The sequence below is a fragment of the Lissotriton vulgaris genome, chromosome 5 (assembly GCF_964263255.1).
Source record: "Lissotriton vulgaris chromosome 5, aLisVul1.2, whole genome shotgun sequence".
Classification (NCBI taxonomy): domain Eukaryota; kingdom Metazoa; phylum Chordata; class Amphibia; order Caudata; family Salamandridae; genus Lissotriton; species Lissotriton vulgaris.
In genome coordinates, this window is record NC_141693.1 from 717728759 (window position 1) to 717743116 (window position 14358).

Here is a 14358-nt window from a genome sequence, read left to right on the forward strand (position 1 = left end):
CACATATGTAGCCCCTGCCAACCATCACCGGCAGAGGCGTGCAGACGACCTAGGACAAGCCGACTCCACCGGAGCACAGTTCCTGGATGCAGCAAAGGGTCTTGTTCCTCTGTGGGGCCCAATGGCAAACAGCCGTGCTATCCGACACCTGACCCAGGCAGTAGAAACAACGATCAACATCACGGCTGGCATCCTCGCCAACAACACTGCGGAGCTTCAGGCGGTCCGCCTTGTGACCCTTCAAAATCGTCTTGTACTAGACGTGGTCCTAGCCGACCGAGGAGGAGCATGCCGCATCATCGGACACAGCTGCTGCACCTACGTGCCAGACAACTCGCCTTCAGTCTACAAAGCCATTGAACACCTCCACAGACTTTCCTCAGAGGTTCACCAAGAACAGGAAGGATGGTCGCTTGGGAGCTGGTTTTGGGACGCTTTGAAGAACTGGGGTTGGAGGTTGTTTTCCTTCGTGCTGATACCTGTTGTGATATTATGTGGGTGTTGCCTAGGTATCCAATGTCTGCCACCTTTGTGCGGCCTTGTTTCTAACTGTATGTGCCCAAAGACTTTGGACTTCCGAAATGAGCACATGAGCCCCCTCTATGAAGTAGAAATACATGGCCTTATGGGGATAAATCCAAACTGACAAGTTGGCGAGACATGTTAAAAGGGAGGACTGTGGAATTTTAGTTTGCGATCTGAACATCATCTGCGCCAGCTTGTCACCTATGTACTACGTGCACGGCAGCCATTTCAGATATCATGGTCTCCCTGTCCACGATCAATCGCCAGCGCGCCCCTCTGACCCAGCAAGCATCCTCCGCGCACCCTGGCTCCCCCTCCCTCCCCCTCATGAGCATGACCCTTCTGCATGACCCTGTCCTTGGGAGTCACGCCAGCGCCTGACCAACACCTCCTCTCCTCCCATGAATGCCCCTCTGTTGACAAACCTCCCCTCTGCACTGGATTGTCCACGCAGCATGAATACCACTCCATTGATGGCCCCTCACCCCGTGTCCGACTGTCCACACAGGTCCGAGGCCATTGCCTAAGCCGGGAGATATCATTTACTGCCCCTTATTGTATGAGGTCGCTCTCCTTCAAAGGACCCTCTATTGATCCAGGCCTCCCCACCCCCAGTGATATGATCAGGCGCACACATCCTAAGACTCGACGGAACACTTAGCTGCGTGATGACCCCCTCCTCTTATCAGCAGGTTGAGGACCTCTATTGTGAAGGTATATGGGGGTGGGATTGACACGAGGATTACGGGGATGTCTTTTCCTTTATGCTACAATGTTCTGATTGTAATAAAGAAAGGTCACATGCCATAAACCAGTGTATAAGAGGCCAGGCCTCCGAGAGGCTGTCAGAGCACCTCGAGACAATACCTTGTTGTCTGATCTGATGTGTTCTGCTCCGTCGGAATAAACTTCTGTTTCCTGCCTTCTGGTCTCCGGCGCCTGCCTCATTGCTTGGTAAACTTGAATGGTACAAGGGCGGTTAGCGCCGGGCAAATCTTGAGAAAGGTCCTAGCCCTACCTTTTTCCACATCCGGTCCAGGGAAGACATGGCTTGGCAGTTTAGGCTGTACTGTTCCCATGAGGCACAGGGTCAGACTGATTTGCATATAGCCATGTCTGAACTGGGGTGGCAGAGTGGGCTAAAGAACGGTGATGGATTAAACCCAGATCTTTTGACTGGGTGTGAGTGTTTGATTGATTCAGATGCTCCGTCCATCACCACCCCCTTTTGTACCGCTAATGGCCGCCATAAGTGTGGCAGGGTATGCTCAGACGTGAGTCCCTTGCTCACTTTGCCACTGGATTCAAGCAAGCCGGGCTGAAGACAGCTGGAATGCCAAAAACCGGTCCTCTGAAGCTTGTTTCCGGTCCAGGGAAGACATGGCTTGGCAGTTCGGGCTGGACTGTTCCCATGAGGCACAGGGTCAGACTGATTTGCATATAGCCATGTCTGAACTGGGGTGGGAGAGTGGGCTAAAGAACGGTGATGGATTAAACCCAGATCTTTTGACTGGGTGTGAGTGTTTGATTGATTCAGATGCTCCGTCCATCACCACCCCCTTTTGTACCGCTTTTGGCCGCCATAAGTGTGGCAGGGTATGCTCAGACGTGAGTCCCTTGCTCACTTTGCCACTGGATTCAAGCAAGCTGGGCTGAAGACGGCTGGAATGCCAGAAACCGGTCCTCGGAAGCTTGTTTCCGGTCCAGGGAAGACATGGCTTGGCAGTTCGGGCTGGACTTTTCCCATGAGGCACAGGGTCAGACTGATTTGCATATAGCCATGTCTGAACTGGGGTGGCAGAGTGGGCTAAAGAACGGTGATGGATTAAACCCAGATCTTTTGACTGGGTGTGAGTGTTTGATGGATTCAGATGCTCCGTCCATCACCACCCCCTTTTGTACCACTTTTGGCCGCCATAAGTGTGGCAGGGTATGCTCAGACGTGAGTCCCTTGCTCACTTTGCCACTGGATTCAAGCAAGCCGGGCTGAAGACGGCTGGAATGCCAGAAACTGGTCCTCTGAAACTTGTTTCCGGTCCAGGGAAGACATGGCTTGGCAGTTCGGGCTGGACTGTTCTCATGAGGCACAGGGTCAGACTGATTTGCATATAGCCATGTCTGAACTAGGGTGGCAGAGTGGGCTAAAGAACGGTGATGGATTAAACCCAGATCTTTTGACTGGGTGTGAGTGTTTGATTGATTCAGATGCTCCGTCCATCACCACCCCCTTTTGTACCGCTTTTGGCCGCCATAAGTGTGGCAGGGTATGCTCAGACGTGAGTCCCTTGCTCACTTTGCCACTGGATTCAAGCAAGCCGGGCTGAAGATGGCTTGAATGCCAGAAACTGGTCCTCGGAAGCTTGTTTCTGGTCCAGGGAAGACATGGCTTGGCAGTTCGGGCTGGACTGTTCCCATGAGGCACAGGGTCAGACTGATTTGCATATTGCCATGTCTGAACTGGGGTGGCAGAGTGGGCTAAAGAACGGTGATGGATTAAACCCAGATCTTTTGACTGGGTGTGAGTGTTTGATTGATTCAGATGCTCCGTCCATCACCACCCCCTTTTGTACCACTTTTGGCCGCCATAAGTGTGGCAGGGTATGCTCAGACGTGAGTCCCTTGCTCACTTTGCCACTGGATTCAAGCAAACCGGGCTGAAGACGGCTGGAATGCCAGAAACCGGTCCTCAGAAGCTTGTTTCCGGTCCAGGGAAGACATGGCTTGGCAGTTCGGGCTGGACTGTTCCCATGAGGCACAGGGTCAGACTGATTTGCATATAGCCATGTCTGAACTGGGGTGGCAGAGTGGGCTAAAGAACGGTGATGGATTAAACCCAGATCTTTTGACTGGGTGTGAGTGTTTGATTGATCCAGATGCTCCGTCCATCACCACCCCCTTTTGTACTGCTTTTGGCCGCCATAAGTGTGGCAGGGTATGCTCAGACGTGAGTCCCTTGCTCACTTTGCCACTGGATTCAAGCAAGCGGGGCTGAAGACGGCTGGAATGCCAGAAACCAGTCCTCTGTAGCTTTCTTCCGGTCCAGGGAAGACATGGTTTGGCAGTTCGGGCTGGACTTTTCCCATGAGGCACAGGGTCAGACTGATGTGCATATAGCCATGTCTGAACTGGGGTGGCAGAGTGGGCTAAAGAACGGTGATGGATTAAACCCAGAACTTTTGACTGGGTGTGAGTGTTTGATTGATTCAGATGCTCCGTCCATCACCACCCCCTTTTGTACCGCTTTTTGCCGCCATAAGTGTGGCAGGGTATGCTCAGACGTGAGTCCCTTGCTCACTTTGCCACTGGATTCAAGCAAGCCGGGCTGAAGACGGCTGGAATGCCAGAAACCGGTCCTCGGAAGCTTGTTTCTGGTCCAGGGAAGACATGCTTGGCAGTTCGGGCTGGACTGTTCCCATGAGGCACAGGGTCAGACTGATTTGCATATAGCCATGTCTGAACTAGGGTGGCAGAGTGGGCTAAAGAACGGTGATGGATTAAACCCAGATCTTTTGACTGGGTGTGAGTGTTTGATTGATTCAGATGCTCCGTCGATCACCACCCCCTTTTGTACCGCTTTTGGCCGCCATAAGTGTGGCAGGGTATGCTCAGACGTGAGTCCCTTGCTCACTTTGCCACTGGATTCAAGCAAGCCGGGCTGAAGACGGCTGGAATGCCAGAAACCGGTCCTCAGAAGCATGTTTCTGGTCCAGGGAAGACATGCTTGGCAGTTCGGGCTGGACTGTTCCCATGAGGCACAGGGTCAGACTGATTTGCATATAGCCATGTCTGAACTAGGGTGGCAGAGTGGGCTAAAGAACGGTGATGGATTAAACCCAGATCTTTTGACTGGGTGTGAGTGTTTGATTGATTCAGATGCTCCCTCCATCACCACCCCCTTTTGTACCGCTTTTGGCCGCCATAAGTGTGGCAGGGTATGCTCAGACGTGAGTCCCTTGCTCACTTTGCCACTGGATTCAAGCAAGCCGGGCTGAAGATGGCTTGAATGCCAGAAACTGGTCCTCGGAAGCTTGTTTCTGGTCCAGGGAAGACATGGCTTGGCAGTTCGGGCTGGACTGTTCCCATGAGGCACAGGGTCAGACTGATTTGCATATAGCCATGTCTGAACTGGGGTGGCAGAGTGGGCTAAAGAACGGTGATGGATTAAACCCAGATCTTTGGACTGGGTGTGAGTGTTTGATTGATCCAGATGCTCCGTCCATCACCACCCCCTTTTGTACCGCTTTTGGCCGCCATAAGTGTGGCAGGGTATGCTCAGACGTGAGTCCCTTGCTCACTTTGCCACTGGATTCAAGCAAGCGGGGCTGAAGACGGCTGGAATGCCAGAAACCAGTCCTCAGTAGCTTTCTTCCGGTCCAGGGAAGACATGGCTTGGCAGTTCGGGCTGGACTTTTCCCATGAGGCACAGGGTCAGACTGATGTGCATATAGCCATGTCTGAACTGGGGTGGCAGAGTGGGCTAAAGAACGGTGATGGATTAAACCCAGAACTTTTGACTGGGTGTGAGTGTTTGATTGATTCAGATGCTCCGTCCATCACCACCCCCTTTTGTACCGCTTTTTGCCGCCATAAGTGTGGCAGGGTATGCTCAGACGTGAGTCCCTTGCTCACTTTGCCACTGGATTCAAGCAAGCCGGGCTGAAGACGGCTGGAATGCCAGAAACCGGTCCTCGGAAGCTTGTTTCTGGTCCAGGGAAGACATGCTTGGCAGTTCGGGCTGGACTGTTCCCATGAGGCACAGGGTCAGACTGATTTGCATATAGCCATGTCTGAACTAGGGTGGCAGAGTGGGCTAAAGAACGGTGATGGATTAAACCCAGATCCTTTGACTGGGTGTGTGTGTTTGATTGATTCAGATCCTCCGTCCATCACCACCCCCTTTTGTACCGCTTTTGGCCGCCATAAGTGTGGCAGGGTATGCTCAGACGTGAGTCCCTTGCTCACTTTGCCACTGGATTCAAGCAAGCCGGGCTGAAGACGGCTGGAATGCCAGAAACCGGTCCTCGGAAGCTTGTTTCCGGTCCAGGGAAGACATGGCTTGGCAGTTCGGGCTGGACTGTTCCCATGAGGCACAGGGTCAGACTGATTTGCATATAGCCATGTCTGAACAGGGGTGGCAGAGTAGGCTAAAGAACGGTGATGGATTAAACACAGATCTTTTGACTGGGTGTGAGTGTTTGATTGATTCAGATGCTCCGTCCATCACCACCCCCTTTTGTACCGCTTTGGCCGCCATAAGTGTGGCAGGGTATGCTCAGACGTGAGTCCCTTGCTCACTTTGTCACTGGATTCAAGCAAGCCGGGCTGAAGACGGCTGGAATGCCAGAAACCGGTCCTCGGAAGCTTGTTTCCGGTCCAGGGAAGACATGGCTTGGCAGTTCGGGCTGGAATGTTCCCATGAGGCACAGGGTCAGACTGAATTGCATATAGCCATGTCTGAACTGGGGTGGCAGAGTGGGCTAAAGAACGGTGATGGATTAAACTCAGATCCTTTGACTGGGTGTGAGTGTTTGATTGATTCAGATGCTCCGTCCATCACCACCCTCTTTTGTACCGCTTTTGGCCACCATAAGTGTGGCAGGGTATGCTCAGACATGAGTCCCTTGCTCACTTTGCCACTGGATTCAAGCAAGCCAGGCTGAAGACGGCTGGAATGCCAGAAACCGGTCCTCGGAAGCTTGTTTCCGGTCCAGGGAAGACATGCTTGGCAGTTCGGGCTGGGATGTTCCCATGAGGCACAGGGTCAGACTGATTTGCATATAGCCATGTCTGAACTGGGGTGGCAGAGTGGGTTAAAGAACGGTGATGGATTAAACCCAGATCTTTTGACTGGGTGTGAGTGTTTGATTGATTCAGATGCTCCGTCCATCACCACCCCCTTTTGTACCGCTTTTGGCCGCCATAAGTGTGGCAGGGTATGCTCAGACGTGAGTCCCTTGCTCACTTTGCCACTGGATTCAAGCAAGCCGGGCTGAAGACGGCTGGAATGCCAGAAATCGGTCCTCTGAAGCTTGTTTCCGGGCCAGGGAAGACATGGCTTGGCAGTTCAGGCTGGACTGTTCCTATGAGGAATAGGGTCAGACTGATTTGCATATAGCCATGTCTGAACTGGGGTGGCAGAGTGGGCTAAAGAACGGTGATGGATTAAACCCAGATCTTTTGACTGGGTGTGAGTGTTTGATTGATTCAGATGCTCCGTCCATCACCACCCCCTTTTGTACCGCTAATGGCCGCCATAAGTGTGGCAGGGTATGCTCAGACGTGAGTCCCTTGCTCACTTTGCCACTGGATTCAAGCAAGCCGGGCTGAAGACAGCTGGAATGCCAAAAACCGGTCCTCTGAAACTTGTTTCCGGTGCAGGGAAGACATGGCTTGGCAGTTCGGGCTGGACTGTTCCCATGAGGCATAGGGTCAGACTGATTTGCAAATAGCCATGTCTGAACTGGGGTGCCAGAGTGGGCTAAAAAACGGTGAAGGATTAAACCCAGATCTTTTGACTGGGTGTGAGTGTTTGATTGATTCAGATGCTCCGTCCATCACCACCCCCTTTTGTACCGCTTTTGGCCGCCATAAGTGTGGCAGGGTATGCTCAGACGTGAGTCCCTTGCTCACTTTGCCACTGGATTCAAGCAAGCCGGGCTGAAGACGGCTGGATTGCCAGAAAGCGGTCCTCGGAAGCTTGTTTCTGGTCCAGGGAAGACATGCTTGGCAGTTCGGGCTGGACAGTTCCCATGAGGCACAGGGTCAGACTGATTTGCATATAGCCATGTCTGAACTGGGGTGGCAGAGTGGGCTAAAGAACGGTGATGGATTAAACCCAGATCTTTTGACTGGGTGTGAGTGTTAGATTGATTCAGAGCCTCCGTCCATCACCACCCCCTTTTGTACCGCTTTTGGCCGCCATAAGTGTGGCAGGGTATGCTCAGACGTGAGTCCCTTGCTCACTTTGCCACTGGATTCAAGCAAGCCGGGCTGAAGACGGCTGGAATGCCAGAAACCGGTCCTCGGAAGCTTGTTTCCGGTCCAGGGAAGACATGGCTTGGCAGTTCGGGCTGGACTGTTCCCATGAGGCACAGGGTCAGACTGATTTGCATATAGCCATTTCTGAACTGGGGTGGCAGAGTGGGCTAAATAACGGTGATGGATTAAACCCAGCTCTTTTGACTGGGTGTGAGTGTTTGATTGATTCAGATGCTCCGTCCATCACCACCCCCTTTTGTACCGCTTTTGGCCGCCATAAGTGTGGCAGGGTATGCTCAGACGTGAGTCCCTTGCTCACTTTGCCACTGGATTCAAGCAAGCCGGGCTGAAGACGGCTGGAATGCCAGAAACCGGTCCTCAGAAGCTTGTTTCCGGTCCAGGGAAGGCATGGCTTGGCAGTTCGGGCTGGACTGTTCCCATGAGGCACAGGGTCAGACTGATTTGCATATAGCCATGTCTGAACAGGGGTGGCAGAGTAGGCTAAAGAACGGTGATGGATTAAACACAGATCTTTTGACTGGGTGTGAGTGTTTGATTGATTCAGATGCTCCGTCCATCACCACCCCCTTTTGTACTGATTTGGCCGCCATAAGTGTGGCAGGGTATGCTCAGACGTGAGTCCCTTGCTCACTTTGTCACTGGATTCAAGCAAGCCGGGCTGAAGACGGCTGGAATGCCAGAAACCGGTCCTCGGAAGCTTGTTTCCGGTCCAGGGAAGACATGGCTTGGCAGTTCGGGCTGGACTTTTCCCATGAGGCACAGGGTCAGACTGATTTGCATATAGCCATGTCTGAACTGGGGTGGCAGAGTGGGCTAAAGAACGGTGATGGATTAAACCCAGAACTTTTGACTTGGTGTGAGTGTTTGATGGATTCAGATGCTCCGTCCATCACCACCCCCTTTTGTACCGCTTTTTGCCGCCATAAGTGTGGCAGGGTATGCTCAGACGTGAGTCCCTTGCTCACTTTGCCACTGGATTCAAGCAATCCGGGCTGAAGACGGCTGGAATGCCAGAAACCGGTCCTCGGAAGCTTGTTTCCGGTCCAGGGAAGACATGCTTGGCAGTTCGGGCTGGACTGTTCCCATGAGGCACAGGGTCAGACTGATTTGCATATAGTCATGTCTGAACTGGGGTGGCAGAGTGGGCTAAAGAACGGTGATGGATTAAACCCAGATCTTTTGACTGGGTGTGAGTGTTTGATTGATTCAGATGCTCCGTCCATCACCACCCCCTTTTGTACCGCTTTTGGCCGCCATAAGTGTGGCAGGGTATGCTCAGACGTGAGTCCCTTGCTCACTTTGCCACTGGATTCAAGCAAGCCGGGCTGAAGACGGCTGGAATGCCAGAAACCGGCCCTCTGAAGCTTGTTTCCGGTCCAGGGAAGACATGGCTTGGCAGTTCAGGCTGGACTGTTCCCATGAGGCACAGGGTCAGACTGATTTGCATATAGCCATGTCTGAACTGGGGTGGCAGAGTGGGCTAAAGAACGTGATGGATTAAACCCAGATCTTTTGACTGGGTGTGAGTGTTTGATTGATTCAGATGCTCCGTCCATCACCACCCCCTTTTGTACCGCTTATGGTGGCCATAAGTGTGGCAGGGTATGCTCAGACGTGAGTCCCTTGCTCACTTTGCCACTGGATTCAAGCAAGCCGGGCTGAAGACGGCTGGAATACCAGAAACCGGTCCTCTGAAACTTGTTTCCGGTCCAGGAAAGACATGGCTTGGCAGTTCGGGCTGGACTGTTCCCATGAGGCACAGGGTCAGACTGATTTGCATATAGCCATGTCTGAACTGGGGTCGCAGAGTGGGCTAAAGAACGGTGATGGATTAAACCCAGATCTTTTGACTGGGTGTGAGTGTTTGATTGATTCAGATGCTCCGTCCATCACCACCTCCTTTTGTAAATGTAAATGTAAATGTGGCGTATTTGTATAGCGCGAACAGTGACCCGGAGGCATCCCGGCGCTTGTACTCCTACCACAAGGGAACCCCTCCTGGCTTTTCCTTGTGGGGTGTCCACTCCTGGGCATCCCATGGTGAAACCAGGCATCCCTTGTGTATCAGGGGGCCTTTGTGGAGACTAAGCAAGCTATTGCCCAGAGTTGCAGAGTGGGACCCATGCTTAGAATCGGGACTGAGGCGAGAATATCTGGTCAGAGGAATTTAAGCCCGAAACCCGCCGAGGCGGGAACCAAACCCTGGTCCCTGGCCAGCTGTGAGAAGTTGGCCTGGTATATAATGCTCACTAATTCTAGTGATCACTTTGTACCATGCCAAGCAACCCTTATGATGATGGTTGTAATTCAACCTTGTAGACCAGTTATCCTAGTGGTAACGTGGACAAAGAAGTCTTAGGCTAAACTCTGAAAGGCATGTGAAGCCAGCTGTTATACCATACACAACCCCCTTGAATACCAAATGAAAGGGACACCACACAGATATATATTGAAAATATATATTGATTTATTAACTATTAAAATCCCCTGGACTCTTTATGAGCACAGAAGCACAAAGCGTTAAATCACAAGACAGTTTAAAATACACAAAAGTTGCACAATATGGATGAGCCCTAGGGGCCACCTAAACCATATACTAAGAAAGTGGTATAAGAGATACCAGGAGGAAAGTGAAGAGGCCTAGGGCCTTGGGAATCGCTGGAGCTATTCGAGACTGGCAATGACTAAGTCGGGAAAGGCCCACGGGACTCGGGTGCAGTGTTCAAAGTGCACGCACTTCTCAATACAAAGTCTATGGTGCGTAAAAAGCACAAAGTTAGAAAGTTAGGAACCTTCCGAGTGACCTACGGAGTTGAAACTTAAAACACAGGCCCTTGGGATGTGTACCAGTGCAGGAGCACCGGCGGAGCTGAGTTACCTCACCCACAGGAAGCGGGTGCACAGGGTCGAAGTCGTGTCGGGTTTCGTCACGCTGGTCGATGGTGCTTGGAGCTGAAGATGCTGCAGGCGGCTCGATGAGAAGAGTTCCGGTGGATCCAAGGGTGGATCTGAAGATGTGAAGACCTGAAAGCAGAGGGGACAATGTTCAAAGTCACTAGCCAGTGACTACCGTGGAACCAGATTGGAACCAGGCGATGTCGGGTGCAAACAGGCGTTGTCGGGTAGCTTCTTTCTGCAGCCACGTGGATACCCGGGGTCGAGGACGTCCAGGAGTCGGTCACGAGCTGTCCCACGTAGGCTTCTCGCTGTTGGAGGTGTCGGCGACCTGATCGGAGCAAACAGGCCTTGGCAAATGCAAGCCACGCAGAAGTTGAAAGATGCTGTTCACTCGGACCAGCAAGGTCAGAGCGGGTGCTCCTTTTCACAGGAGCTTGGGTAGGTCTGGAGCAACCAGACCTGCTGTGTAAATCTTCGGTTTCGTCGCCAAGATGGCCGCTGACCACGTGGCTAGTGGCCGGGATGGCGCGTCGAGTGGCACAATGCAAAAGGGCCCCACGCAGATCGTGGAGATGCTGGAGGGCTGCTCTTCGGTGCAAGGGCTGCTCGGTGGTGGGGGTTCTCAATCCCCAAAGCACAACGTCGAGGATGCCTCAGAAGCTGCGCAGTCAGCTTTTCGAGTATCTTTCAAGAGGTCCGGTCCCATGTCACTCGGTGCCTCCACGGGTCCCTTCTTCGCAGGAACTGTGGATCGGGCTCTGAGAAGTCTGGGAGTCTGGTTCTTGTCGGGCTCTGGGCTCGGTCTCCGGCGGGAGGCGGCGGCAAAGCAGACGTCGAGTTGCTGGTTGGTACCTGTGTTCACAGGGTGGCCACTCCTAGGCCACAAGGGAGATTCTCTTCAGTCTTCTGTGCAGCAGAATGTCGAAGTCCAGTCTTCTTCTTGTTTAAAGTTGATTTCAGGATGATCTGCTGTGCAATGGCACTGCTCCCCCCCTTATTCCCAAACTGGGGGTGGATCACCTACTAGGTCCCTCCTCTGGGAGGAACCAGGAAGGGGGGCGGTTACACCCCCTTTCCTTTGTCCAGCTCCGCGCCAGGACTGGGGCTGGAAGGCCCCAGAACCGGTTTGGACTGGCCTATGCACGGGGACACCTTGTGTGCCCCGGGCATGTCTGATTCTATTCAGCCCTGTCCTACCCAATACACAAAATCCTGTCTGGGGTGGTGCTCGCACCTCCCAAGGCAGGAAACCCTTTGTCCAGGCCACCATCTGCCGAGTTTCGGTCAGCAGCAGGAGGCCAGACTCGTGTCTGTGGTGGCAGCATCCATTTTGTGATGCTGAGGCTCTGTTTAACTTTAACCGGGGTTAAGGCTACACACATGTCGTGTCCCTCTAGAAGGGTGGAATGCTATCCCCGTCGCCAGAATTGGTGAGGGGATAGTATTCCAATTCGTATGACACCTTACTCGACATGTTTTGATAAAGCCAAACCAAAGATAGCAAATAACCGCGAGGATTATAATGCACTTAAGAGTATATGGTATGGCAATATCCCGGAACAGCTTAGGGAGTGGTTCCCGACAGCTGCAGACAGGCTCAGCTCATGCTAGAGCACCATCTCACATATTTCCAAGCACTCTGCCTCCAGGATTGATGAGGCCTTCCATAGGAGTGGCTGATAGGAACATATGTGTCCAGTTTAGGGTTAGGCACAGACATACTGTACCTAAGTAAGAGGTGGTTACACCGACTTACCCCAGCTGAGTAATCAGCCAGTTGTGTCAAATATGGAGGCCAGGCCAGGGGTGGCACAATACATGCTGCAGCCCCTGGTAGGCCTTGGATACACCTATGCCCTGGGCACCTAGGGTGCACTAATACAGGGGCTCATAAGGTGAACCAGTTCCAATTCGTAATGCACCTAAAGTGCATTGGCAGTAATTTAGAGAGAGAACAGCAGGCTGTGGGTCTGATTAGCAGGCCCACAGCCACATTAAGTCAGAAACCAGTGAAGCAAAAAGCAAAAATTTGGGGTGACCATAGGATAGCAGACCCTACTCTCCTACATAACCCCCCCCAAACGCAGGGACATTAGACTAACCTTGACCAGTTGTGTCTTCATGTTCTAAGTGGAAGTACCTGGAGAGACCATCTGCGTTGCCATGGTCAGTCCCTGGGCGGTGCTCCACTGTAAAGTCCATCCCCTGTAGGGAAATGGACCACCTGAGTAGTTTGGGGTTTTCACCCTTCATCTGATTAAGCCATAGGAGGGGCTTATGGTCGGTCTGAATCTTGAAGTGAGTGCCAAATAAGTATGGTCTCAACTTCTTCAGGGCCCACACCACAGCAAAGGCCTCCCTCTCTATAGCTGACCAACGTTTCTCTCTGGGGGTCAGCCTTCTGCTAATGAAAGCAATGGGCTGGTCCTGGCCATCTACATTAAGCTGTGAAAGCACTGCTCCCACTCCCAACTCAGAAGCATCTGTTTGGACAATGAACTCTCTTGAGTAGTCAGGACTCTTCAGGATAGGTGCAGAGCACATGGCCTTCTTCAGGTCATCAAATGCCTTTTGACAGATTTCTGTCCACTGAACCTTTTTGGGCATCTTCTTGGATGTCAGATCATTAAGAGGAGTCACAATGGACCCATAGTTCTTAACAAACTTCCTGTAGTACCCAGTCAGGCCCAAGAAAGCTCTGACCTGAGTCTGGGTAGTTGGAGGGGACCAGTCCTTGATGGTCTGGATCTTACTCTCCAGTGGTTGAACTTGGCCTCCACCTACAAGGTGGCCCAGGTATACAACCTTGCTCTGCCCTATCTGGCACTTTGTTGCCTTGATAGTGAGGCCTGCCTTCTGCAGAGCCTCAAGCACTTCCTTCAGGTGGACCAGGTGATCCTCCCAGGTGGAGCTAAAGACAGCAATATCGTCCAGATAAGCTGCACAAAAGTCATCCAACCCAGTGAGGACTTGATTCACCAACCTTTGGAAGGTGGCAGGTGCATTTTTCAAACCAAAGGGCATCACCACAAACTGATAATGCCCACTGGGGGTAGAAAATGCTGTCTTGGCTTTAGACTCCTCAGCTAACCTGATTTGCCAGTAGCCAGCTGTCAAGTCAAATGTGCTCAAATATTTGGCAGAAGCCAACTTGTCAATGAGCTCATCTGCCCTTGGAATAGGGTGTGCATCTGTCCTGGTGACAGCATTGAGTCCTCTGTAATCCACACAGAACCTCATCTCTCTCTTGCCATCTTTGGTGTGAGGTTTGGGGACCAGAACCACTGGGCTAGCCCAGGGGCTCTCTGAAGGCTCAATGACACCTAATTCCAGCATCTTTTGCACCTCAGTCTTTATACAGTCCCTGACGTGGTCAGGTTGCCTGTAAATTTTGCTCTTTACAGGAAGACTGTCACCAGTGTCCACCACATGTGTACACCAATTAGTCTGACTGGGTGTCAATGAGAACATATGCCTGTATGCCTGTAGAACTTGTCTGCAGTCATGTTGCTGATGTTCAGTGAGGCTGCCACCTAAGGCCACACCATCAACTGAGCCATCCTCAGGGTTCTGAGTGAGCAGGTCTGGGAGAGGGTCACTCTCTTCCTCCTGTCCCTCATCTGTAGCCATGAGCAAGCCCATGTCTGCCCTGCTGACATATGCCTTCAATCTGTTCACATGGAGCACCCTGTGGGGGCTCCTGGGAGTTCCTAGGTCCACCAAGTAGGTAACCTCTCCCTTCTTTTCCAGAATTGTATGGGGTCCAGACCATTTGTCTTGGAGTGCTGCTGGGGCCACTGGCTCCAACACCCATACCTTCTGTCCAGGCTGAAATTCAACAAGGACAGCCTTTTGGTCATGCCAAGCTTTTTGTAATTCTTGGCTAGCCTCAAGGTTTTTGGATGCCTTTTCCATGTACTCTGCCATCCTGGAGCG